This window comes from Puma concolor, chromosome F2 (genome assembly GCF_028749965.1).
Source record: "Puma concolor isolate L17-30 chromosome F2, mPumCon1.1.hap2, whole genome shotgun sequence".
Classification (NCBI taxonomy): domain Eukaryota; kingdom Metazoa; phylum Chordata; class Mammalia; order Carnivora; family Felidae; genus Puma; species Puma concolor.
Genome location: NC_141684.1, coordinates 54913602 through 54938582, shown reverse-complemented (window position 1 = coordinate 54938582; position 24981 = coordinate 54913602). Strand labels below are relative to the sequence as shown.

The window sequence follows — 24981 nt, the reverse complement described above, 5'->3', positions numbered from 1 at the left end:
GTGGGGAGGCGGGGGATAGAATCCTCTTTTTTATCAACATACTGTGGGAAAGAACTGTCACCTCCTGCATCCTGAATACCAGAATACTCTGAATGTAGCCCAAATCCAGATTCAGCTCCTTCATTGTGCATGGCTCACTCATACTGAGATCATCAAAACTCCTGAGTCTTTTATATACATGCTCCTAGCTGACCACATCTTTCTCATCTGCACTTGAACAGTTTGTTTTGCTGTTGTTACTCTTAGTGTGGTTTTCAAAAATTACTTAATTTTAATGTTAAGCGCAACCTATGGAAATCATTTTGGATTCTGTGTACTCACTGTACTTTCCAGCTGAATGGAACTCCTGGAAACTCCAGTTGTTGTTTGCATCCCTGCTTCTGAGACTTTACAGGATACAGTGTATTCTTTGCCAAAAAGAATAGCTTCATTCCTCACAGCTCCTTGCCCGGCTGGCCTGGGAGCAGCTGCAAGTTCCCAGTTAGCTTCAGGCTTTGCATGGTGTTCTAGGCTTCCATGAATCCTCTGGTGGTTCCTCTTCCTTATGCAACCCATGTGTGTTTTCTGGTGGGGCCACTTTTCACATATTGTTTGCTCAGTAAAACTGTGGGTCATGTCAATGCCAATCAACTCTCACCCTCCAGTTTACTGTATCAGTTACCATGTCCCACCCATCAGGCTCATGGGAGGTGATGGAGTTGCTAGAGAAGATATTTATGAGGTTTATGCAAACCCCCATTCCCTACCTCTAGCATTAAATTTAGACTTCCAAAACACATGCTCACTTTCTCCCTTTTGAGAGGACAAAATACTTACAAGTCAAAATTCTAGTTAATTGGGTTATCTTGGACAAATTTAGGAACTTTTCTGGACACAATAAAATGGGGGGGGGTGGACTGAGATTACCCCAGTTGCCTAAGGAGCAGAGAATTCTGTAATTCATCTTAGTTCTGTTTCCACTGAAAAATTAGTCTCGTGTTAGGGTCTCTCCAATCCTGTGGGATTATAGTATCAGTATTGTCCAGCTTTATTGTTTGTTCGTAGCTTTGAACCAACAATGCAAAGTGATCCATGATGATCATAATTTCCAACACAAGCCCACAGCAAAAATACCTTGGGTGTCTCAACATTTTCAATTTTCTGGCGTGAAATACTCACTTCCAAAAAATTATTTGCATATAGAAAATTATTGCTTAAATGATATGCAATCTGAGTTCCACACTTAGACATGTATATACTTATTTACTGGAATTCCCCATTGGTTGCCCCATGAGACACCTCACACCTAACATCTTTCCACACAAAATGCCTCCTCTTCCTGAATGGTTTTGGTGAGCAGCACTACCAGAGCATTGGTTGAAGGAGTCAAACCAGATGTCTTCCCTTCCCTTCAGTCCCCCTGCTCATCCTGCCTTTGTCCCTCTACCATTTGGTCATCAAGCACTATTGAAACAAGTTACTCTATATCAGTCAAAAACCACCTCCTCTTCCTCTCCTCTGCCACTGCCTGAGTTCATGCCTTTCTCTGTAACCGCCTCCATGCTCACAGTCTTCCTGTCTGTCCTCCACCGTGCTATGCTGCCAATGCAATCAATCAAAACAACAAATCTGGGGGTGCCTGGTGAGCTCAGTTGGTAGAGCATGCAACTCTTGACCTTGAGGTTGTGAGTTTGAGTAACCTTATCCTTTAATTCCAAGCTCATACACTCTTCCTTTGTGAAGCCTTCCTAAGAGACAGTCAGTCTCTGTGTCCCACTCCTTCTTTAGAGAGTAAATATCTGCTTCCTCGTCTGACCCCCTCTTTTGTTCACAGTGGAAACTGTGGGGGCCTTTTTTTTGTCTTTGTATTTGTAAGATTAGTACAGGACCTGTAACATAGTAGGGCTCAATAAAAGTCTGTTAAATAAAAGAGAAACCAAACAAGAATGCCTAGTAGGACTGACACTAAATAATTAAAATCATTAGCTCTTCTGATCACATGATTTGCAAGGCCTATGACAAAGTTCCAGAGGAAGAAGGCATCACTGGTGTCCCTCATTATGTCATCATTTGCATGCCTGCTTCTAGAAAATACTGTAGAATGGCGTTTGACTAGGGTGGCAGTGCTAAGCCTCTATGATTGGGGCATGGTGACCTGCCAAAGATATCCATCCCATCAACCTTCTTGAGCACTTTATGCATTGTCATTAAGAAGAAAAACAAGCTCTTCTCATTGCAGCAGGTCAAAAGTAATCACCTCTCCCTAGTGATAGGTCCCACTAAAATCTGCTTTGGGGGAACTTGGCTGCACATGGATATTCAAAACACACAAAAGCAATGAAATACATAAATAAATATACATATAAATAATCTCAATCTCAGAGAAAATGTACAAGTACAGCATAAGAAACCTTCTTTCCTTTCCCATTTGAGAATAAGTAAATGGCTGGCATTATGCCCCATTAATCTCCAACACTTCAGCGTGTATTTCCTATCAAGTAAGACATTCTCCTATATAACCACAATATAACCATTAAAATCAGGAAATTAATATTGATACTTTACTATAATACAATTCTCAGGGTCTATTCAAGTTCCATCAATTATTGCAAGCATGCACTTTGTAAGAAAAAGAGGCAGTCTTAAATTCAGATCTTGCAAAACAGACACCACATTTAGTTATCATGTCTCCTTAGTTTTGTTCTATCTGGAACAGTTCTTGGTCTTTCCTTGACTATCCTATCATAAGCATGACCTTTTCAATGTTTACAGGCCATTCATTTTGCATAATGTTCTTCAGTTTGGGTTTGTCTGGTTCATCTTCATGAGTAGGTAGGAATATCACAGAAGTGATGGTGATGTGTTCTCATTTTATCCTATTCAAGTGACATGTGATTTGTATTTGTACCATTACGGTGACATTAACTTCGATCACTTAAGTTCCTATCTGCTTGGCTTCTGCACTGTGAAATTATTTTTTTCCCCTTTGTAATTAATAAATAGTTTGTAAGGGGGTTTTGATATTATGTATCACTCCTCATCAAACTATTAACTTAGTCATTACTTTTTTTTAAAGCTAATTTATTTATTTTGAGAGAGAGAGAGAGAGTGCAAGTAGGGGAGGAGCAGAGACAGAGGAGAGAACCCCAAGCCCGCCCTGCACTGTCAGTGTGGAGCCCAATGCAGAGCTTGAATTCACAAACCGAAAGACTATGACCTGAGTTGAAGTTGGAGGCTTAACCAACTGAGCCACCCACACACCCTTAATCACTACTTTTTAAATATATGTTTGAACTCATGGTTTTGTACTTTATTCAATGCATTACAAATTTTTTTTAATGTTTTATTTATTTTTGAGGAGGTGGGGAGAGGGGCAGAGAGAGAGGGAGATGCAGAATCCCAAGCAGGCTCCAGGCTCTGAGCTGTCAGCACAGGGCCCGATGCGGGGCTCGAGATCATGTACCATGAGATCATGACCTGAGCCAAAGTCAGACGTTTAACCAATTGAGCCACCCAGGTGCCCCCATTTTAGTCTGCTACTATTATTATTCGTTTTCTTTCTCAAATTGCCCTAGATTTTTCCAGTAAAAGTCCTTATAAGGTGGTCTCTGTGTCCCCATTATTTGAGCACTTCTTTATTCCAGGCTGTACAAGAAGTTCCAGACTCATCTCGTACTTTCTCTACAGCAGTACTGAAGTCAACCAATTCTCCAAGGACCTCTGAAGAGGGACACTTAGAAACCAAGATGTGAATGCTAGATGCATGCAATGCTATTGGGAGTGCCACTGCTCCCAGACCCTCTCAGGGGACAAAGCTAGGAATATACATATTTGAATTTGAATATCTCGCTCCCTCTCTTTCTCTTTTGTCTGTCTATTGAAAACCATGAGTTCACACCCCAATCTTCAATTCCAGCCCAACACCATTATCCTTAATATTTTCTTACTTGTCAATCAATGTAATGATTCCTCTATGGCTGACACAACTACCTCCATCCCTGTGGATGCCCTCTTCACCATCCGCATGCCAGACAGCTCCTTCACATGGACACACTCTTCACTTGCTTAGGCTCTGACACCCAAGCTGGGCCACCAGGAATCTACTAGTGCACCCACATCATTCACCGCCTTGCTCAATCCCACCTAATAGGTTTTGGACCAAATTGAACATGGCTCAATTCCTAGTCTCTGGACTGTGTCTGTGACCTCTTGCTTTCTAGGTATACATCTTAGTATAAACTATGGCTCTAGACTACAGATTTTGTTAGCCTCCTCTCAAGAACATTGGAGCCCTATTCCAGCCTAAGGCTTTAAAAGCTGAAAATCTAATACTTCCCCACTACCTCAGATGGGGGGCCATCCTTATTCTCTGTTACCATATAAGAATCACAGTCCTGGCCTGACCTGCTTAGTAGCAGACCTAGAATGTGTCAGGCCACAGCTTTATCATGCTCACTGCTCTAAGTTTTCTTCTCATTTTTGGCCCACAGACATTTAAATTTTGTCTTGGGCACAGTAATATATCCTTACAGATTTCTCTTTTTATACTTTATGTAACATTGCTATGTATTTGGAATACAGAAAACTAGACAAAATCTGGGAAGAGGTAAGAAATGGGAGAGAGTTTCTATATCTTTCAACAGGATGATAATATAGGTAGAAAGGGTCATAAGTTAAAGTGCCAAAATCCTTTTAAGAAGCAGTATGGAGTTTGACTCCTTTGTTGTAATTTTTATTATTAAGACTATGAGTTCTGTGGGAGAGAGTAAGAGGGGTGCTGCTGAGGGGCTCCCTGGGTCTGGCTCTCAGCTTTGAAGGACTGTGCTCAGAGCTGATGGGCACTCAGAACCTGCACTAATCCAACTTCAATGCCTTTATTTTGATGCTGACTAAGGTAAAGTTTCAGGTATGTATTGCACTGGTCCCTTTTAATGCCCTGGAAGCAATTTCATATTTGCCATTTTATATTTTTTTTTCTCAAAAAGAGCCCCCCTAATTCTAAAAATGTTTACAATTCTGGATCTGTCCCTCACAAATTCTGGATCTGTCCCTGTAAGGAACTTACGGTTAAGTCTCAGTGTAAATTTCCAATGAAGGAAGGTAATTTTCTAGAGAGCATATGAGTTAATGGAGGCTGAATTAATCCTCAGAACGTTCCTAGGTTGCTTTGAGAGCAAGAGAGATGGGTGATCTTGGGGGTAGTTTATGTCGACCATGTAAATTTCAAAGCTATTCTGACCCACGTATGGAGTGTGTCTATAATTCCTGCGTGATCAGTTTTGTATCTCTTGACTATCTCCTTCCAAAAGAATACTTTATTAACTGTGCCTCAAATCTTACTTTTTTCTTTCTTTAGGATTCCATATACACCACCTCTTGCCAGTTCTTAATTAACACATTCTTTTTTTGTTAGTGGGTAAAATAATTGATTAGGTAACAGCTTTCAACTCCTCTTCCCTGCTTGCCCCTTGATCAAAATCTGACTGTTCCCTAATGCTTTCAACTTTATATTCACTGATCATCATCTAGGCTGGATTAATTCTATCATCTACTCTACAGATTTGCTGATCCCAGTTTAGTTCTCTGAAGGCCATCTTGTTTCCAGGTTACAGGGTCATCTATTGTCCCCGTGCATTAGGCTTTGAAACTGTAAACACAATTTGAAATTAAAAATAGTTAAATAATTTAAAAATTGGGAAAAAATCCTATAGAAAGTAGACATGTAAACGGTTTCTCCCTTTATTAAAAGCTTTACTGGGGAAAGCTTCTGGAAGGCCTCAAATATAGAAGAGGCACCTACATTATACTACACAGACAGCAAAAGCAGAATATCCACAGATAGGCAGAAGATACACTTTGCACTTTCTCTGGATGAAACATCAAGCGTTGTGGATTAATTCCGTCACAGGCAACCACTGCTTTAGGTACACGGTGCCCACAGCAGTATACCTAAAGCAGTAACAGAAGACTTCTTTCCAAAGAGCTTAAATCTAACTCAAGAGTAAAACATACAAATGCAACATGATTCTGGTTATTTTCAAATTATCAGTAATTGTTAATAATTATTGGCGATAAGCCAAAGAGGTGAAGCCTGAAAGAAATTAATAACAAAAACAACAATGATGGCTGTCATTTATGAAGTCCAACTAGGAGATACTACCTGTGGTGGTATTCTTAATATCTACATTTTACAGATGAAGAAACTGAGGTTCAGAGAGGTCTGACCAAGATCACATGGCCAATGGAAAAGGAGAATTACCATTCAAATCATTACTCCACATGGGCAAGTCAAGAGTTTGAGAAGAGTTTGAAAAGCAATCCAGGGGAAATGAGGTGAACAAGGCAGCCAAGGACCACCAGGCTGATTTAGTCAGAGGGCAGATCTAGAGTGGAAGACAGGAGGCAGCAGAAGGGTAAGGGAGGGGGTTAGCTGCCAGCTGAGAAGAGAAGGGGGCTGAGAGGTTCTCAAAAATTTAGCCCTTTGGAGTTGATGTGATAAGCATGCAAGAATCAACCAGGGGGAGTGGTCCTCTTCTCATATAGCATTTTGCAGACCTGGCATCTAAAGACCTGGTGGGAAAAAGAACAGTCCTTGCAACCAGTAGTGTCATTAAAAAAGAGTCTACACTGAAGAATATTTACCCATCATCTAGGATGTGCCTAAATACACAGTAAACAAAGATATCAGCAAAACAGTAACAGTGCAGTGTAAATGCTATAAATGCAACAAACAGGGTGACAATAGGGTAACTGGGGTAGGGGAACCAACTTTAGATAGGGAGATATTGGTCAATGTACCTTTTAACCACTCCCTATTCACGCAAATAGGAAACATGAATGAATCTCAGTGACTTTTTCAGAAATACATAAAAAGTGAAATATACATATGAAATTTACCTCATATATATGTGTGTATATATTAATTAAATATACACATATTTAATTACATGAAACTACAAAGGTGTTGCATATTTTTATAAGAAGTGTTCCTTATTGTAAAACTAGCTATAAGGAGTGTGCCCTTGAAAACCATCAAAAAGAATATAAACTGAATTCAAAGTCTATGATTTCATAGGGAAGTTTCCAATTAGAAGGAAATATTTGGAACACATTTTGAAAGACTTAGAGAATAGTGGCATTATAAGGCAACGTTTCCATTTCAAAGTACAAACAGAGTTTGAAATCTGCTGGCTTCACTAGAACATTTTTTTTAATGTTTATTTATTTTGAGAGAGAGAGTGAGAGCAGGGGAGGGGAGGGGCAGAGAGAATCCCAAGCACGGTCCAGGCTGTTAGCAAGGAGCCCAACGGCAGGGCTTGATCTTACAACCGTGAGATCATGACCTGAGCAGAAATCAAGACTCAAAGGCTGAGCGGACTGAGCCACCCAGGTGCCCCTTCACTAGAATATTTGTTAGTGAAAGTTGTGCTGTTAAAGAATAATCCCAGAGGTATCTGAAATTCCTACAAACTCCAGGAAATGCAAGTGCCCTTGGAGCATGCAACCTAAAAGGAGTTGGTTTCCTAAAAGCAAAACACCCTCAGATGTATCCCAGGTGTCCCACGCTTAGAGAGAAAAACATGAAAGGTCACAGATGTGAAAATTACAAATGAATCAACAAGATCCACTCAGTCTTGATAGCAGGCACCCCAGACTCCAAGATGGCATCATCTGTACCCGGGAAGGAGAAGAAGCCCATGGATGTCAAACTAGGAGGGCTGCCGAGCTGGATAATGATGTGGGATTTCACTCCAAAGGTGCTGCTGGAGCATTTCAAAGAGGTTACTACTGGTATTACATCAAGTATGTCAATCTGAAGAAAGGGGTATCGCTGGGATTTCTATGGTGCTGGCAGCTTATGTGCTTTTCAACTACTGTCGTTGCTACAAGGAACTCAAACAGGAGTGGCTAGGCAAGTACCACTGAAGAGGGCCCAGCATGGAGGCACATTCTGCATTCCTGACCATGATCTTTGCCTGGCACTCTTGAATCCTTACATATTCTAATTTAGAGTTAATACCTACTAAAAGATGACTTGTACATGGAAAAAAATCCACTCAATCTTTCTTTCATTAAAATAATACTAACCCAACAAAAGAAAAGAATTATGGAGCAGAGGTGGCTATACCACAGGGCTACAGGAGTTTAAGCTTTGGGATCTCCTACCCCCCTGCCGCTGCCCCCCAATTTGCAAGACCCCCTTCCAAGATCCTATAAGGGATCTAGAAATGTATTTCTCAAGATAATACGTTTTTGAAAATTTAGAGAAAATTTTTAATTCAATTTCTTTTTTTTAATGTTTTATTTATTTTTTTAATGTTTTAATGTTTGTTTATTTTTGTTTTTTTTTTTAATTTTTTTTAACATTTATTTATTTTTGAGACAGAGAGAGACAGAGCATGAACGGGGAAGGGGCAGAAAGAGAGGGAGACAGAATCGGAAGCAGGCTCCAGGCTCTGAGCCATCAGCCCAGAGCCCGACGCGGGGCTCGAACTCATGGACCGCGAGATCGTGACCTGAGCTGAAGTCGGACGCTTAACCAACTGAGCCACCCAGGCGCCCCATGTTTGTTTATTTTTGAGAGAGAGAGACACAGGGTGCAAGTGGGAGAGGGACAGAGAGATGGAGACGCAGAATCCAAAGCAGGCTCCAGGCTCTGAGCTGTCAGCACCGGAGCCTGATGTGGGGCTCAAACTCACAAACAGCGAGATCATGACTTGAGCCAAAGTCGGATGCTTAACCGACTGAGTCACCCAGGCACCCCTCAATTCTATTTCTTACCCTATATTGTATAAACTTTAGGCTCTAGACCCTGGATCCTGCTGACAGAATGCCTGCCTTGTACTACACACTACATTCAATGCTGGAGATACAAAGATGAACAAGGCACATCCTTCCTAGGGAGAAGCTTGGTGTAAAACAGAAACAAGAAAAATAATTGCAGTGGGACATCTGCTTGGTTGTGGACTGTACAATGGGAACAGAAGCCCAAGGAATGCTCTTCTGTTGTTGTTATTAGCCTATTCATTAAAAATTTAAGCTTGGATTTCTTTTTTTAAGTGGTGAATGTCCATTCATATGACACTTAAAGTAACACAGGAACTTGGGACAGTCAGGAGAACCGAAAGCACCAAAAGTATTCAGGTAATCCATAAGGTTCACATATAAGAACATACATAAGGAGATAAGAATGGAAAAAGAAGGGCAAGAGTATGGGGCTTGGAGTTCCAGGTAAGGGACTCTCGCCTCTGTTCCAGATGGGCTTTCAGCAGAATATTACTATAAATAAGCACTGCTTTAGAATGGCAGTTGTGTTGGGGTGCCTGGTGGCTCAGTCGGTTGGGCGGCTGACTTCGGCTCAGGTCATGATCTTGGCGGTCTGTGGGTTTGGGACCCATGTCGGGCTCTGTGCTGGCAGCTCAGAGCCTGGAGCCTGCTTCCGATTCTGTGTTTCCCTCTCTCTCTGCTCCTCCCCTGCTTGCGCTCTCTCTCCCTCTCTCTCTCTCTCTCTCTCAAATAATAAACATTAAAAAAAAAAATTTAGAATGGCAGTTGTGCATGGAGCTGAGCTGGTTGAATGGAGACGTGCTGGCAGAGCAGTTAAGAAAGTCTGGTCCAGGTAGTAGCAGCAGAATGAAAAGTAAGGGATGGGTTTAATAGACACAGGAGAAGAATCAGAACTTCAAACCTGACTTGGATGTGATGGCGGGAGGCCTAAGAAGGAGCCTCACATTACTCCGAGGCTTGGTGGACAATTAATAAGGTAAAAATTAATGACAACTCAAGAGGAAGACTGTCTGATTTGGGGAGGAAGATGGTAAGTTTGAGCTCAGCTTCATTACTTCTGAGATACTAGTAGGTCAACAAAGTGAAAATGTCTCATTCTTTGCTACTCAGTGTGGTCTGTTGGGCAGCATCATTGGGACCCCCTATGAACTTATTAAATATGCAGTGCTTAAGCCACAGTCCTGCTGAATCTAATCCGTATTGTAAATCTGCACATGTAAAGCCCTGGGATCTGTCTTGGGTCCAAACTGCTCAGGACATCACCAAACTTCCTCTATTCTGGGGGTTAAAACTTCCAGGATTTAGGACCTGTTCTATAGATATGATTGGTACAAAGGAACCGCAGAAAAAAATAGATTTTTAAAGTTGTGTGGGATCCTTTAAAAACTTCTGCCTATGCAGTATACCAAAGCCAAACAAACACCTGCGGACCATGTGTACAGCTGTCACGGCCAGCTGACTCATCTACCCATCTGCCTGTTGCATCACACATTTTCCTCTGTAATTAAGGGCAGTGATAGTAACATCAAAGAGAAAATAACTTACAGGGATTGTAATGAACTTGTCAAATTGTAAGAATTTGGGTACAGACAATAAGTGAGAATTTGAGTATAATGCCATAATTATAAAATCAGTATCTTATACTCTTCAAAACTCTCCATGTTTATAAATACTGATTTTTCCTTGTTAATCACATAAGTCAATTCTTCAAGTTCACCCTAAGACAGATATCTGTGTGTAAGAAATCACCTCCCAAACTCACCAGAAAAAGCAAACATAACTATGACATTTTCTAATATCCAGTTTTTGCAAATGCACAAAAAAATCCTTTCCTTTTCTTTTTCACTTCTGCTGTCTGAAGAGTATTTATACAATAGTGCAATGCTATCTTTTAAACTTGGAATATGATTTGGCATGCCAGTTGAATGTGTTGGGAATGGGTTTTTAAGGAAAGTTCACTCTAAGTAAAATAATGTGTATAACAGCATGTGTAACCAGTAAAGACCATATCACAATATGCTACTATATTGCGATTAGATATACTCAGACTAGTGACCTAATCACTCAATTATTCTGAACACCAACCATGTGCCAGGAATTTGGCTAGACATTTTACACATATGAACTCTTTATAAGCACCTTAAGATCTCAATTGCACAGAGTTCTTGGATGTTCATATTTTCCTGAAATCTTCAACAAAAGGGAAAAAAATTAAAGGTGACCCTCATTTGGAGAATATGCAAAGGCAATATGTTTACCAATGGTATGAATTTTATTTTTATTATTATTTTTTTAATTTTAGAGAGAGAGTGAGCGAGCAGGGAAGAGGGACAGAAGAAGGGAGTGAAAGAATCTCAAGCAGGCTCCATGCTCAGCTCAAAGCCCGAAGTGGGGCTTGATCCCACAATCCTGGGGTCATGACCTGCGCTGAAATCAAGACTCAGATGCTCAACTGACTAAGCCACCCAGGCACCCCATGCCAACTGTGTGAATTTTAAAAGAGGGTGTAAATGAAATGTCACTGTTTCATGGGCATAGACTGCTTCAATCAGCACCAGAACTATTAGGACAAACCATATATGACATTGCTGCCCAATGTCAAACAGGCATTTAGCAACCAACTGTTGGCCAAATAGAATTTCATATGGTTCAGCTTATACTGTAATTAGGTAATTTCTCTTGGGCCAACTCATGCTGTAAGTAGACAACAAAATCAAAAGTGAAGCCCAGAGTGAACATCTAAGATTATTTTCTTTCCTGTGGTTGATTTTCAAAGTACAGTCATCTCTCTAATGCTATTGCTACACAGACTCTAGTGTCAACTCTGAAACCTGACTGCCAAGAGAGAACCTAAATTTCATGACGAACCACGGGTCAGAATGCCCTTGTCTGATCATTGCTCCAATCATCAGAGAAAAGTTGACAGATAGTGTGATAGGGTGGACATCAACCCCACAGAAAAAACATTTTTTGTTTGTTTCTTTGACTGAAAAGGTACATGTGATTTTTCAGCTTCTTTGAACTAAAAATCTAAAAACTTAGAAGGCAGGGGTGCCTGGGTGGCTCAGTCGGTTAAGTATCCCACTCCACCTCAGGTCATGATCTCATGGTTCATGGGTCTGAGCCCCATATCAGGTTCTCTGCTATCAGTCAGTACAGAGCCGGCTTTGGATCCTCTGTCTCTCTCTCTCTCTCTCTCTCTCTCTCTCTCTCTGTGCCGTCCTCTGTTCATGCTCTCTCTCTCAAAAATAAATAAATACTAAAAAAAAAATAATAGGGGCACCTGGGTGGCTCAGTCAGTTGAGTGTCTGACTTGGGCTCAGGTCATGATCTTACGGTTCCTTCAGCTGGAGCCCTACATTGGGCTCGCTGCTGTCAGCGCAGAGCCAGCTTTGTCCCACTCCCTCTGTCCCTCCCCCACTCATGCTCTCTCTCTCAAAAATGAATAAACATTAAAAAATAACTTAAGGGGCGCCTGGGTGGCGCAGTCGGTTAAGCGTCCGACTTCAGCCAGGTCACGATCTCGCGCTCCGTGAGTTCGAGCCCCGCGTCGGGCTCTGGGCTGATGGCTCAGAGCCTGGAGCCTGCTTCCGATTCTGTGTCTCCCTCTCTCTCTGCACCTCCCCCGTTCATGCTCTGTCTCTCTCTGTCCCAAAAATAAATAAACGTTGAAAAAAAAAAATAATTTAAAAAACCCTAAAATGCAAAGACCTAAGGGTAAATGGTATCTCCTTGTCTAAAATCTGTTGCCAAAAAAGCTGACCTGACACAAATAAGAAGCTAACTATGTTTATTTTCAAGATATCTTATTTCATGAAATCAAATATTGAATGCATGGCCAATTCATGCCTGTGAGTATAGGGCTAATTTTGTATCGTGACAGGATAATGGGATGAATACATTCTCCAACAGTTACGGGGGGGAGAATATTGTTTTCTGGGAGGGTTGTTTTTTTTTTTTTTAGGAGATACTATATATATCACATTTTAAATTGTATAAAACCTTAAATGGTCAGACAAGGGTCAGCAGAGTGAGTGTAATTAACTCATTAATTACAAAATCCTCCAAATGTATTATTTCCAAGTTAAAAATAAAAGAAAAACAGGACAGGAAATCAAAAATGGATGACACTGAGGGTGGGGTGGGGGAATGGACAAAATGGGTAAAAGGGAATGAGAGATACAAGCTTCCAGTTATGGAATGAGGAAGTCACCAGGATAAAAGGCACAGCCTAGGGCATATAGTCAATGGTATTGTAATAGTGTTGTATGGTGACAGATGGTAGCTACACTTACGGAGAGCAAAGCATGTTGAATCACTATGTTGTATGCCTGAAACTAATGTAATATTGTGTGTCAACTATATTTAAAAAAATAAGTGGCAGAGATAAGTGGTTATGTTAGTACGAGATATAGAAAATAGCATAGTACTAGACAAATAAACATTCAACAAGTTTAACAAACTATTACTATTACTACAATTGTTATTATTGAATGTGCAGAATTGTCTTTGAAATAATAGCTCATTTTATTTTATTTTTATGTATGTTCATAAGGTGTTAGTTTGGTTTCAGATTTTATCAGTCAGGTCAAGAGAGTAAAGATGCTTTTTTCTGTAAGAAATTATAAAATTAATTATGCATGCAACACATTATCTTATAACTTATATGTTGCAATAGTCAATTCTCATAGCAGAATCTGTACAAAACTGGAATCTGAAAACCTGGATTTGAGTGTGGGCTGTGTACCTAGTGCTAACCAAGGAAAAGTTGCTTGAAGTCTGTGAGCCTTAATTTCCTTATCCACAAAACAATGCCAGCCTATAGCAGCAATAATAGCTAACTTTCAGAGTATGATGTTTCTTCATTGCCAGGGCTTTTCTAAGAACTTTACACACATTAACTCGGTTACTAATATTTCATCTAACATCTAGCATTTACTTAGCAAAAAAGGGGGATTGTGCTGGTCAGTCTCCATTGTCCTCCAACACCTGCCTTGCCCTGCCCTACCAGGAAGCTGACTCCCGCAGATCAGACACTGGGGCTCCAGCCACCGGACTTTCAGTTCAGACAGGGGGTGGCACCAGGAAGTCCCCAGAAGCTGGGAGGAGAGAGATGCTGGGGTATTTCTTCTCCACTTCCTTCTTGATTTAGCAACCCTATTCTAATTTATGTATGTAGTGGTGTATGGCAGGGACGGGGGATGGGGGGGCTGTTCCCCAAGACTAAATTTCCTGCCTGACAGCCTCTTTTCCATGGTTCCTCTTCTCCCTAGGTTCAGTAAACACCATTTTCTTCTTCAGCCTCTTAGCCCCCTTGGTAACAACTTTCTACGGTTGCCAGTCTTCTGGTACCCCAACATCCCTCTTTTGTTTCCTTAACTCCCTTCCCACATCACCCTAAGGAGTTGTTTCATTAACATGTCTTGATTTGAACCCTTTAAGTGGAATGCTCTTTCTTGCTGGGACCCAGACTCTTACGGGGCTTTACTATTTCAGCATTTTAGTCAACTACATTACTTAGTATGAGAGTATGTTAAACAGAGCTTTGTTTATTTCATTTTGTTTTTAATGAATTGGTATGTTAGGAAATATGATCTTGCATTTCAGTTGTTTCAAAAAACTAAAAGATTTGTTTCTAATCTGAACTAGTTCACTTTTTTTTTTTTTTTTTTAACAATCTCTTTCATTTGGTTCACACTTGAAGGAAAGGGTATTTGGGATTTAATTTAGTTCTGGAGTTCAACAAATTAGCCTGCTATATTCCAGTTAATGGTTCATGGTTTGGTATGGTTCAGGTTCAAGCATAAAACCCCGAAATACTGGAAAAGGCAAGTTGGCAAGTTGAAGTATGGTTTCTCTGAGTGGGGCTAATGCACACACTACAAATATGAGGCTACATTCCTACAATGATAGAAACTCAAGGTCATCCTAGTAATAAAACAAAGTTAGTGACTCTCACTTAAATGAATGGTTCATCAGCCCCTGGATTTCCCTGTGTATATAGTTGAGCTTCCTAAACAAAATTATGACAGTGTTTTCATGTTTTCTAAGTGCTATTATATCTCATCTGTTTCTTTCTCAATGAATTCCCTTCTCAATTAGATCAGTATTTCTCAAAGTATGGGCCCCAGACCACCACCTGGAATTTGCTAGAAATGCAAATTTTTGATCCCCACCCCAGATCTACTATATTAGAAAATCTAGGGGTGGGCCCAGCAATCTGTGTCCTAATAAGCTCCCCTGGTTGATTCTAGTACCCAATGAAGCTTGAGAAATACCGAATTAGATCATACGTTTCTTGAAGTCAAATCCTATCTAGTATTTCTGTTAGAACTGGGCTCTACTCAAAATCATGTTGATATTATCAGTTTCATGTGTGTGTGACAAGATAAAAGGGGCAGCTGATGGACTGCCCAAAGACCTAAATGACAGAGCCAGCATTTGAACTTGGGCAATCTAACTCCAGAGCTTAGCTTACTGAGCACAACTACGCTAGAATCCCTCCCTAATGGCCACACAAGAGGTGAGACATGAAGCACTAGGACACTTTGAGCAAAATTTGAGGAACAATATTCATGTAAATTTTTTAACTCTCAAATATCCTTAATATGAAAATGTGATACGTATTTAGAATAATAATATATTTGCTTCATTTTTTTATCCAGTAGAAAAAGTCAAGATGTAATTTTGTTAATATACATCTAAATTTTCAAGCACAAGTCTCTGGTTATCCTGAAACCTAATGAGTTTTTACATTTTTGCTATTGAAAGCCAGTTTCTTTGCTTAATGAAAACCAGGCAGAGCTGAACACGAAGAGTACAGCTACAGTCTGTGATAAAGCCATGGACACATAGTTCTAAGCATTCCAAATGGGTTTAACTGTATCTTCTGGCTTTCATATTTCTTTCTTTAGGACAATAGGTCTGTTTTAATTATACATATTTTTGTTTGTTTGTTTTTTGTTTTTGTTTTTGTTTTTGTTTTTTGTTTTTTGTCTGGAGCCAGATCTCATAGCTTCCTGAGAAAAGCATAAAATGGACAGGAAAAGCATGGGTGGGAGTAGGTGGGGTTGATTTCTAATCTAGGGATTCCCTTAGTTGAAACGAATGATGTTTCACTACGCAGGCACATCTTCAATGTCACAATGAATAATGTATAATGGTTCAGAGAAAGATATAATAAAAGATCCCTATGTTCCAAAGCCAGTAATTTGGGCATTATGCTAGTTCCTCCTTCTCTCGCCCCCAAACACAATCTGTCACAAAGCCCTACGGATTCTAGCTGCCAAACCATTCTCAAACCTGCCTTTTCTTTTTCAGTCATATTACAACTGCCTTAATTCAAGACCTGGACTCTCTCCTGCTCCCCTTTGCCTCATTGTCATCACAATTATACTTTTCTTAAGGTCATGCTGTTTCCCTGTTTTCAATGTCACCAACGACCCCTCCCACACCCAGTTGATTAAGTCTTTAGCAGGCAACCTCCTGTCTCTTCTCCTTGCTTAACAATGTGCTGTACAAACCAACCTGTTTCATACTTTCCAAACTTTGCTTCCCAGCCTTTTCTCCTACCTGGATTCCCTTTCTCCTCCTGGGCCAAGAGAGCAATACATTGCATTTCTTTCAAAACCTAGCTCAAAGGGAGCTTTCTTCACCCCAGGAGCAGGAATTTCTCTGTCCCTTGCCATCACTACACCTTGAACATTATCTCACAATTCATCGCTGATAATTTTAGTTATTTATTTGTATGCCTTGCTCAGTTCGGATTTCCAGACATTGCACACAGTGCCTAACATGAAATAGGACACAAAATTTAAGGAATGACCGTATTCCTCAATACTGGATAATAGTCTTTAGCTATGTTAAATGATATTGGGTATGCACACAACTTGAAAATCTTTTAACTCTCATGCAAATGATTTCAAAAGCCAGATGCTTGGAGTTGAAATAGCTTCATTGCCTCTGTCACCAATAGCATTTGCTCATTCTTTATCTTCAGTTATGAAGTAAGTACAAAAAATGGTTTTATCAACCACAAAAATCTTCTTCCTATTGTTGGAGTTTTATAACAGTATGGCACAAAGGAATCATAGAGAAAAGCTAGCTGACCAACTTATTTGCCTTATTCTGCTTAAATCACATATTTTGGGTTTTAGTCCAGATATGTCTAGTGTGTCCAAGAAATTTGACTTTGAAAATGAACTTGAATTGACTAAATTATTTGGTGTAGCTATTAACCTCAGAAGTCATATTATAAAAGCTTGAGATATAAAACAAAATGCAAATGTATTAATTAACAATAAAAGATATAGATGTGTTTAGAGACCTTACTATTCCTATCCACTCCTGTTAAACAGGAGGCAAAATTAGAAATCAGAGGGCCATATGTTAAGTGTGGAGTCATAGGAAAGGGAAACTGCGAGTCTTATGAGATGTTTCTTCCAGACTAGAAAAAAGCCAAATGAACCATCCCTGACTTCGCTGTTAACAGAGCATACTTCTTCTCCGGGACCTGGATGCACTGCGTCTAGTAGGGTAAATGACTTTCTCCTGACCAATGCAGGAGAAATACTACCAACTCTCTGTTTGGGGGGGATGGGTTTGGTCTTTCCTGCTGCCTAGATTCTTGCTTTCTGCTTGCAATTTTCACTTGTTTTTGTTTTGTTTTGACAGGGCATAATAAGGCGACCTCAGAACTCACCCCTCTCACTCTTGATGTTCGCTCCTTGGCCTTTTGTCCTGGCCTGGCCTTGTTATCCTAGTTATGATTTTCACTTCCTCTTAATCACATTACAGGTAGACCAGGGAATAAGGCAATCAGCCTGGATAAGACGTAGTCACAGTTTTCTCAGGCATACAGTTATTATTTATCTCATCTATAGGTGACAGGTCTCATCTGCCATACTTTCATACTTTCTGATTTTTGTTCTCAGACAATGGCATTCTGGAAGCACCTAACGGTAGTCCCCTAGATACTGACTATACTTGACACATGATGGCTTTAACAGCTATAGTCCCAAAATAATGTTTTGAAAAGGAAGAGGTAAAATTAAATATGAAGAGCTGAATCTTTCTCATACTGACCCTTCAAAACACTTCTCTTTCTGCCTCTACTCAAAAGCAGAAGATGGGAGGTGACCTTCATAAAGTTATATTGGGTAGAAAAATTACTCACTGCCAGAGGCTAGGAAGAGAGGCTCTCTGTTCACATGATCTCCCCCGTGGTTTTCCGTGGTTGCAGAAGCTCAGAAGAGTGTGTATACAGGTATTCTCTGTGTGGCTCAGGAGTTGACTTCATTTTTTTTTTTTTTTAATTCTACTCATGGGATGCCTGACTTCTTTTCCAAGGTTGGCCACAATCATTCATGGCCTTGAAGGACATAACTTGTGCATTATCTGCATTATGTTTCATACCTATATAACAGAGATAAAAGATACTTTTGAGTATAAAAGTAGGTTTTGATCTACTATATAGATTGAAACCAGTGTCAGCTTCCAAGAAAAAAGAAATTATTCAATGTATTTTTTAAAGGTTTTAATCCTAGTTGCTCTATTTTGGGCACTTTTCTGAAATGTGATTCCAATTATTTATATAATAGAAAAGAAAAAAGCTAAGCCTCTTTCAGTATGTGACTCACAACTCACTACCCACACACAACTTTTAAAATTATCTTTACACAATATTAGCATATTTTGGCGCTTAACTATACTATAGCTGGCCACTTATTAAAACTTTCAGCTGTTTCTGTGAGGATCACTTGTTTTATGGACCCTTTTCAATAGGTTCATTCACCTTCCCCTGATCTAGATTCTTGATTCTTCCTTCTCATCATAAAATACTCAGAAAGATTGCTTATACATTTGCATTAGGAACTATAAAAAGAGCACAAAAGAAAATGGGCCTTAAAGAAAATTTTAGAGTACACTGACATGCAATACACGAACAGCAAAATAAGGAGAGTGAGTCACTATAAAATTAGTCAACTGGATTCAGAATGTATGTTTTAGGGATAAGTGTATTTAAGGTTCATAAAAGTAGATGAGGCAGATAATACTGACTTACATGTGTAGAATGTGTGGCAATATAATCCAGTGGTGAAGACAAAGGCATTGGAGCAATAGGCCTGGGCTCACAGTCCAGCTTTCCAAATTACTTGCCATGTGACTACTGATGTGACAATATCTTTTGGACCTTTGGCATTTAACTGATCTAGGCCTCCAATCACTCCTCCGTAAAATGGGGTTTCTAATACCTTCTTGTTTGTTGACTGAATGATATAAAGTATAGGAAAGTACTGAGCACAGTGCCTGGACATAGCGAGAGTTCAACAAATAGTTGTGTTTTACTCATATGTGGAACTTAAGAAACTTAACAGAAGACCATGGGGGAAGGGAAGGGGAAAAAATAGTTTCAAACAGAAAGGGAGGCAAACCATAAGAGACTCTTAAATACAGAGAACAAACTGAGGGTTGATGGGGGAGCAGGTCTAGTAGAGGGGAAAATGGGTGATGGGCATTGAGGAGGGCACTTGTTGGGATGAGCACTGGGGGTTTTGTATGTAAGCAATGAATCACGGGCATCTACCCCCAGAACCAAGAACACACTGTATACACTATATGTTAGCCAACTTGACAATAAATTATATTAAAAAAAATAGTTGTGTTTTAGAATCACTGTGCTTTCTACTTATTCAAAGAGTTTTCAAATGCATCATCTTTTCTGATCTGGACATCAGTTTGGTAGAGAAGATCAACAGGTATTATATACCCTTTATAACCCCTTACACACACACATCCATCTTCCAGTTAGATGAGGAAAGAGAGATGCATAAAATGGAAGTGATCTGCTTAAGCTATTGACAGCATCAGCACAAAAACTGAACTAGAACTCTTTCTACTCCGTCTCACCAAATAGGAAGCATAGCCATAGGTGTTCTCGACTCCAGACAGAGTGACACCATGTATGCAATTACTGTTCTCTGACCAGACTAGGAAACCTTTATAGAAAACATTAAAGATTTCCAGGACTATTTGAGCGGTGGGTACAAGGTGGCTTTTTAGATGAGGTGTAAGATTGGTGCTTAGCCCTGCTTGGGGAAAATCTCACCAGGGGTGTATTCTAAGGGGATGGACCCTTGATATATGCCAGAGAAGAATAGAGATACATCAATTTCTTCTGCAAGTAGGACATACCCACCCATAGAACTGTAATAAAGATTAACTTGGTTAAAATGCATGAAGGAATTTGTACGTGGAGCTGTTACAGAAGTTGAGACTCTGGACATAAAGAAAGTAGGAAAAATTATGCAGCTCCGTTCTTTTTCCCTTTAATATATGCTATCTCAGATTGTGTAAAATCCTTTTACTTTGTTAGATTGCCTGAATTTAGGTTAGGGAGTCACTGAGGTTAATAGGCATCCATTTATAAGGTATACATAGTTCTAAAGTTTACTTATTGACCAGCCATTTATAAATTAATATGTTGTTTAATCAGATTGTTTTCCTAATTTTTATTTATTTTTAATTTTATTTTTTTAATGTTTATTTTATTTTGAGAGAGAGAGAGAGAGCGCGCGCAAGCATGAGTGGGGGAGGGGCAGAGAGAGAGAAGGAGAGAAAGAATCCCAAGGAGGCTCCACAGTGTCAGCACAGAGCCCAACACAGGGCTCAATCCCACAAACTGTGAGATCGTGACCTGAGCTGAAATCAAGAGTTGGACATTTAACCAACTGAGTGCGCCCCCACTTTTTCTTTAAATGTTTGTTTATTTTATTTTGAGAGAGAGAGAGGGAGAGTTGCTTTCCTAACTTTTAAATGACACTGAAGAAAAATCAGAATAATTCTGGCAAGAAGAAGAGGCAGATAATTTGAGGATAAAGAGCAATTTGGGTAGTACACAATACTGGGTGTCCAAGTAACATAAGAGTACAGTGTTTTTAAAGGGCAGAGAGTTGCACAGAAGGAGATGGCAGAGTCTCAATATTACTATATGGCAAAATTTTCCAGATTTATGCCTATAACAAGAGAAAGCACAGAAATATTTTTATTCTTCATATTCCTCTTGCATAAGGAGGCCCTTATGCTTCCTGTAACCTTAACTTATGGTCCCACTCACTAATATTTGACTCTACAATGGTTAAACAGATGTTTTGGGCTGGCCTGGGAGGCTATATTATTTCTATGGGAAAATTAGTCCCAAGTTTTAAGTAAACAGCCTACAAATGACATTTTTTAAACCTAGGAAATATCTATGTTTATATTATACATATTGATTTAGCATGCTAGTATCTTTAAATAAGAAAAAGGCAATTATAACATCCTTTATCTTTAGCTCTCTACAAATTGAGTACATCTCTTGATTTTCTACTGTTATTGGCCAGTGTATTTTTCTGTATTACTTTACAAATGTAATGAAACAGCAGTAGAAACTGATATGTTTTATATATTTTTAAGGATAGTTCCAGTTATTTAATTACCGCCAAATTGGTTTAGGGGAATTGTCCAAAGTAAGGAGACCATCCTCTGGAAATACCTACTATAATGCTTCACAAAAATAAACTACTGAATAAATTCATATATTTAAAAATATATAATTAGCAGTATTTACTTGAATCCTTGCTAATCATCAAACTATAGTAAAGATATTGGATCTCTTTTTCTTTTTTTTAAAGATTTTTTTAAAAGTTTATCTATTTATTTTGAGAGAGAGAAAAAGCATCAATAGGGGAGAGGCAGATAAAGAGGAGAGAGCAAGAATCCCAAGCAGGCTCTGTGCTACCAACGTGGAACCCAATGTGGGGCTTGAACTCATGAACTGTGAGATTATGACCTGAGCCAAATTTGGAAACTTAACCAAGACATCCAGGTACCCCTGACTTCTTTTTCTAAATATACTATTTTTCTTTATTTGCAAACCTGACTGCAAAGCCCCAAATATGAATAGCACCAAATTCAGTACAGAAGTTTTCAGAGCAAATGACATTTATTTGGCATTATTCTTATCCTAGATGACGTCCTTCATTTTTCATTGAATTTAAATCACGGTTACAAAATTTATGAGTTAATCTGAGCCAGCTTCTAAAGTATCACATTAACACTGAAGACATTTAAACACAAGGATTTAGACCAATACATCACCACTCAACACGTTTCAGGCCTCTCCCTCTTCATCTTAGTCCAAGTTACCATTATCTCTCATCTGGCATTTTATAATAGCCTCTGAAATTGGATTTCTTTGCTTTCACTCGGCCATCTGCAATCAAGCCCCAACACTGTGGCCAAAGTGATATTTTTAAATAAATTAGATCCATCACTTTTCAGCTTAAATTCCTCCAGGTGCTGCCCACTGCACTTAAAATATTAATTCAAACTTCCAATCATAGCCTATCAGGGTATCCATGACTTAGTTTACCTTTTTTCTTGTCCTTCCTCCACTTATTTCTACCTTCCAACCCTACTGGCTTCTCTGTGTTTCTCAAGGAAGTCTAGTCTGTTTCCTACCCAGGTCTCTGGCACTGTAACTTCCATCAGGAATGTCCTGGCTCTTGGATTTCACAAACCTGGATTCTTTTCTTTCTTTAGGTCTTAGCTATTCCCTGCTTGTCTCTGTAATGTTGCCCCAGAGGGCACCACCCAGTGCCTCTTTAGAATATGAGCTTGTCTTATTTTCTTCATAGTTTCTGCTACTGCTATGATTATTTTATTTATAGCTCTGTTTGTCTTCCCTCCCCACTACAATTTAAGCTCTCTGAGAACGGGGATCTTGCCTGGTTCTTAGACACTATCACTGAGATCTGTTCCTAGTTACTTAATAGTAGTTGAACTCAGGGTATTTTAAATTCTTATAACCTATATTTTACAATAGGAGGAGACCTTAAATACTAAAAGCAGCATCTTTTCATGTTATGGATAATAAAGCAGAGCACAGGGAGTTAAAACACATATTTGGAAAGTTGTAAGACCAGTAGTAGAATCCAGTTCTCCTAACTCCACAACTGCACATGGTCTCTCCATTATAGCTAGTTGTCCTGAATTTCCCTAGTTGCCTAATTCTTCAGCTAGCTTGATCATTATTTCTTCCTCTTCCTTCCTTGTACAATTTTTTTCTAAGATTTTGTTTTGTCTATTCATTACTGCTAACATAATTCATTTATTTCTGAGGCTTACTAACTCCATGAAGTGCTTTGTGATGCTAGTTATGAGAAATATCTTATGAAAATAAACCATAATGTGAAAAAACCCAGTCTCCAGCAGTACTGCACACAGTACATATAACAAAGGCTCAGTTGTGTTGTTGCAGGGAAGAATCAATAATTAGTAACACATTTCTAAAGGTCTCTCTTGCATAATTTTTGTGTCCAGATGTCTATGACATTTGGGTTCTAAAATAGAGTTCCAAATACCACACATTCATGCACATTTTCCAAGAATAATTGGATGATTTTCGAATCTTTCTATTTAATAAACATCAGGACTAAAGATGGACTACTTCACAATATCAAATTTATTCATTTTAAACATCCGTTTTGATGTGGAAAGCGTTTGGAATAAACACAATTAAGAGTGCCCAATTGTAAATCTTTTGAGGTTTTTGTTCATGATATGTCTCTTCCAACTGCTAGTAGTGTAAAAATGGAAAGTAATTTACATAAAAATTTTCAATTCACATGTTCTTGGAGATTAACTATTTTCCCCCCAGTCTTATTGAGAAATAATTGATATACATCACTGTATAAATTTAAGGCATACAGTGTGATGGTTTGATTTACATATATTGTGAAATGATTACCACAACAGGTTCAGATAACAACCATCCTCTCATATAGATAAAGTAAAGAGAAAGAAAAAAAGAAAACTCTTAGGATCTACTCTCTTAACAACTTCCCTATCTATGACACAGCAGTGTTAGTTGTAGTCATTATGTTGAATATTACATCCCTAGTACCTATTTACCTCATTATTGCAAGCTTGTACCTTTGACCACCTTCCTCCAATTCCCTCTCCCTCCTCCTATTCTTCACCTCTGGTAACCACAAGTCTGATCTCTTTCTATGAGATTTGTTTTCTTTTTAGATTCTCTGTATAAGTGAGCATACAGTATTTGTCTTTCTCTGTCTTATTTCACTTAGAATAGTGCCTTCAAAAAAAACTAAAAAAAAAAAAAAAAAAAAAAAAAAGAATAGTGCCTTCAAGGTCCATCCTTCTTGTCACAAGTGGTAGGATTTTCTCCTTTTGTTTTGTTTAATGGCTGAGTAATATTCCATTGTGTGTGTGTGTACATATCCATATGTAGATATATACACATGACAATGTCTGTATCCATTCATCAATTGATAGACACTTAGGTTCTTTCCATGCCTTCGCTACCGTAAATAATTCTGCTGTGGGGCACCTGGATGGCTCAGTCGGTTAAGCATCCGACTTCGGCTCAGGTCATGATCTCACAGTTTGTGAGTTCGAGCCCCGTGTCGGGCTCTGTGTTGACAGCTTGGAGCCTGAAGCCTGCTTTGGATTCTGGCTCCCTCTCTCTCTGCCCCTCTCTTGCTCACGTTCTGTCTGTCTGTCTGTCTCTCTCTCAAAATTAAAATAAACATTACAAATTGTCTTTAAAAATAATGCTGCTATGAACATGGGGGTACAGTATCTTTTTGAGTTAGTGTTTTCACTTCCTTTGGATATATTCCCAGAGAGATTAACTATTAGCAATGCCCATGAAACCCTTTGGTAGATCTCCATGGCCCAGAGTATAAAGTCCAAGTGCCCTAATAAGATACAAGCCTCCTCTTCTGCACCTGGCCCTGACTACCTCTTCCACTCCCCCAAATTTATGCTCCAGGAACACTGAACTGCCTATGTTACCTGGAACACAGTGATGTGCTTCTTGTTTCAGTGCTTCTTATCTTTGCGCACACTGGGCTCTTTCTTTCCACTTCTCCCACCTTAGTTCTATGCACCCTTTAAATTCTAGTTCGTGTGCCAGTTCCTGTAGGAAACTGTCTCTGATGCCCTCAAGTTGGTTGTGGTAGTTCTTGAAAGCATAACTCCCTCACTGGACTACACTGAATTATAACTGTTTATGCAGGTTTCCTGTTGGGCCATGCACTAACAGGAGCTCATCTTTGTCTCTAAGCATCTAGTACAAGGTAAAGTTAAATAAGGCTTTCACATAAGAAAATTAAAGTACAGAAAAATAAAGGTTAGACTTCAGTGAGAAAC

The 24981-nt window shown here is 39.3% G+C and overlaps 1 pseudogene; it reads left to right on the top strand.

The window, feature by feature from the left end:
* The first annotated feature begins 7640 nt into the window (after positions 1-7640).
* On the top strand, positions 7641-8084 carry LOC112859758 (ATP synthase F(0) complex subunit f, mitochondrial pseudogene; annotated as a pseudogene).
* The last annotated feature ends 16897 nt before the right edge of the window (positions 8085-24981 follow it).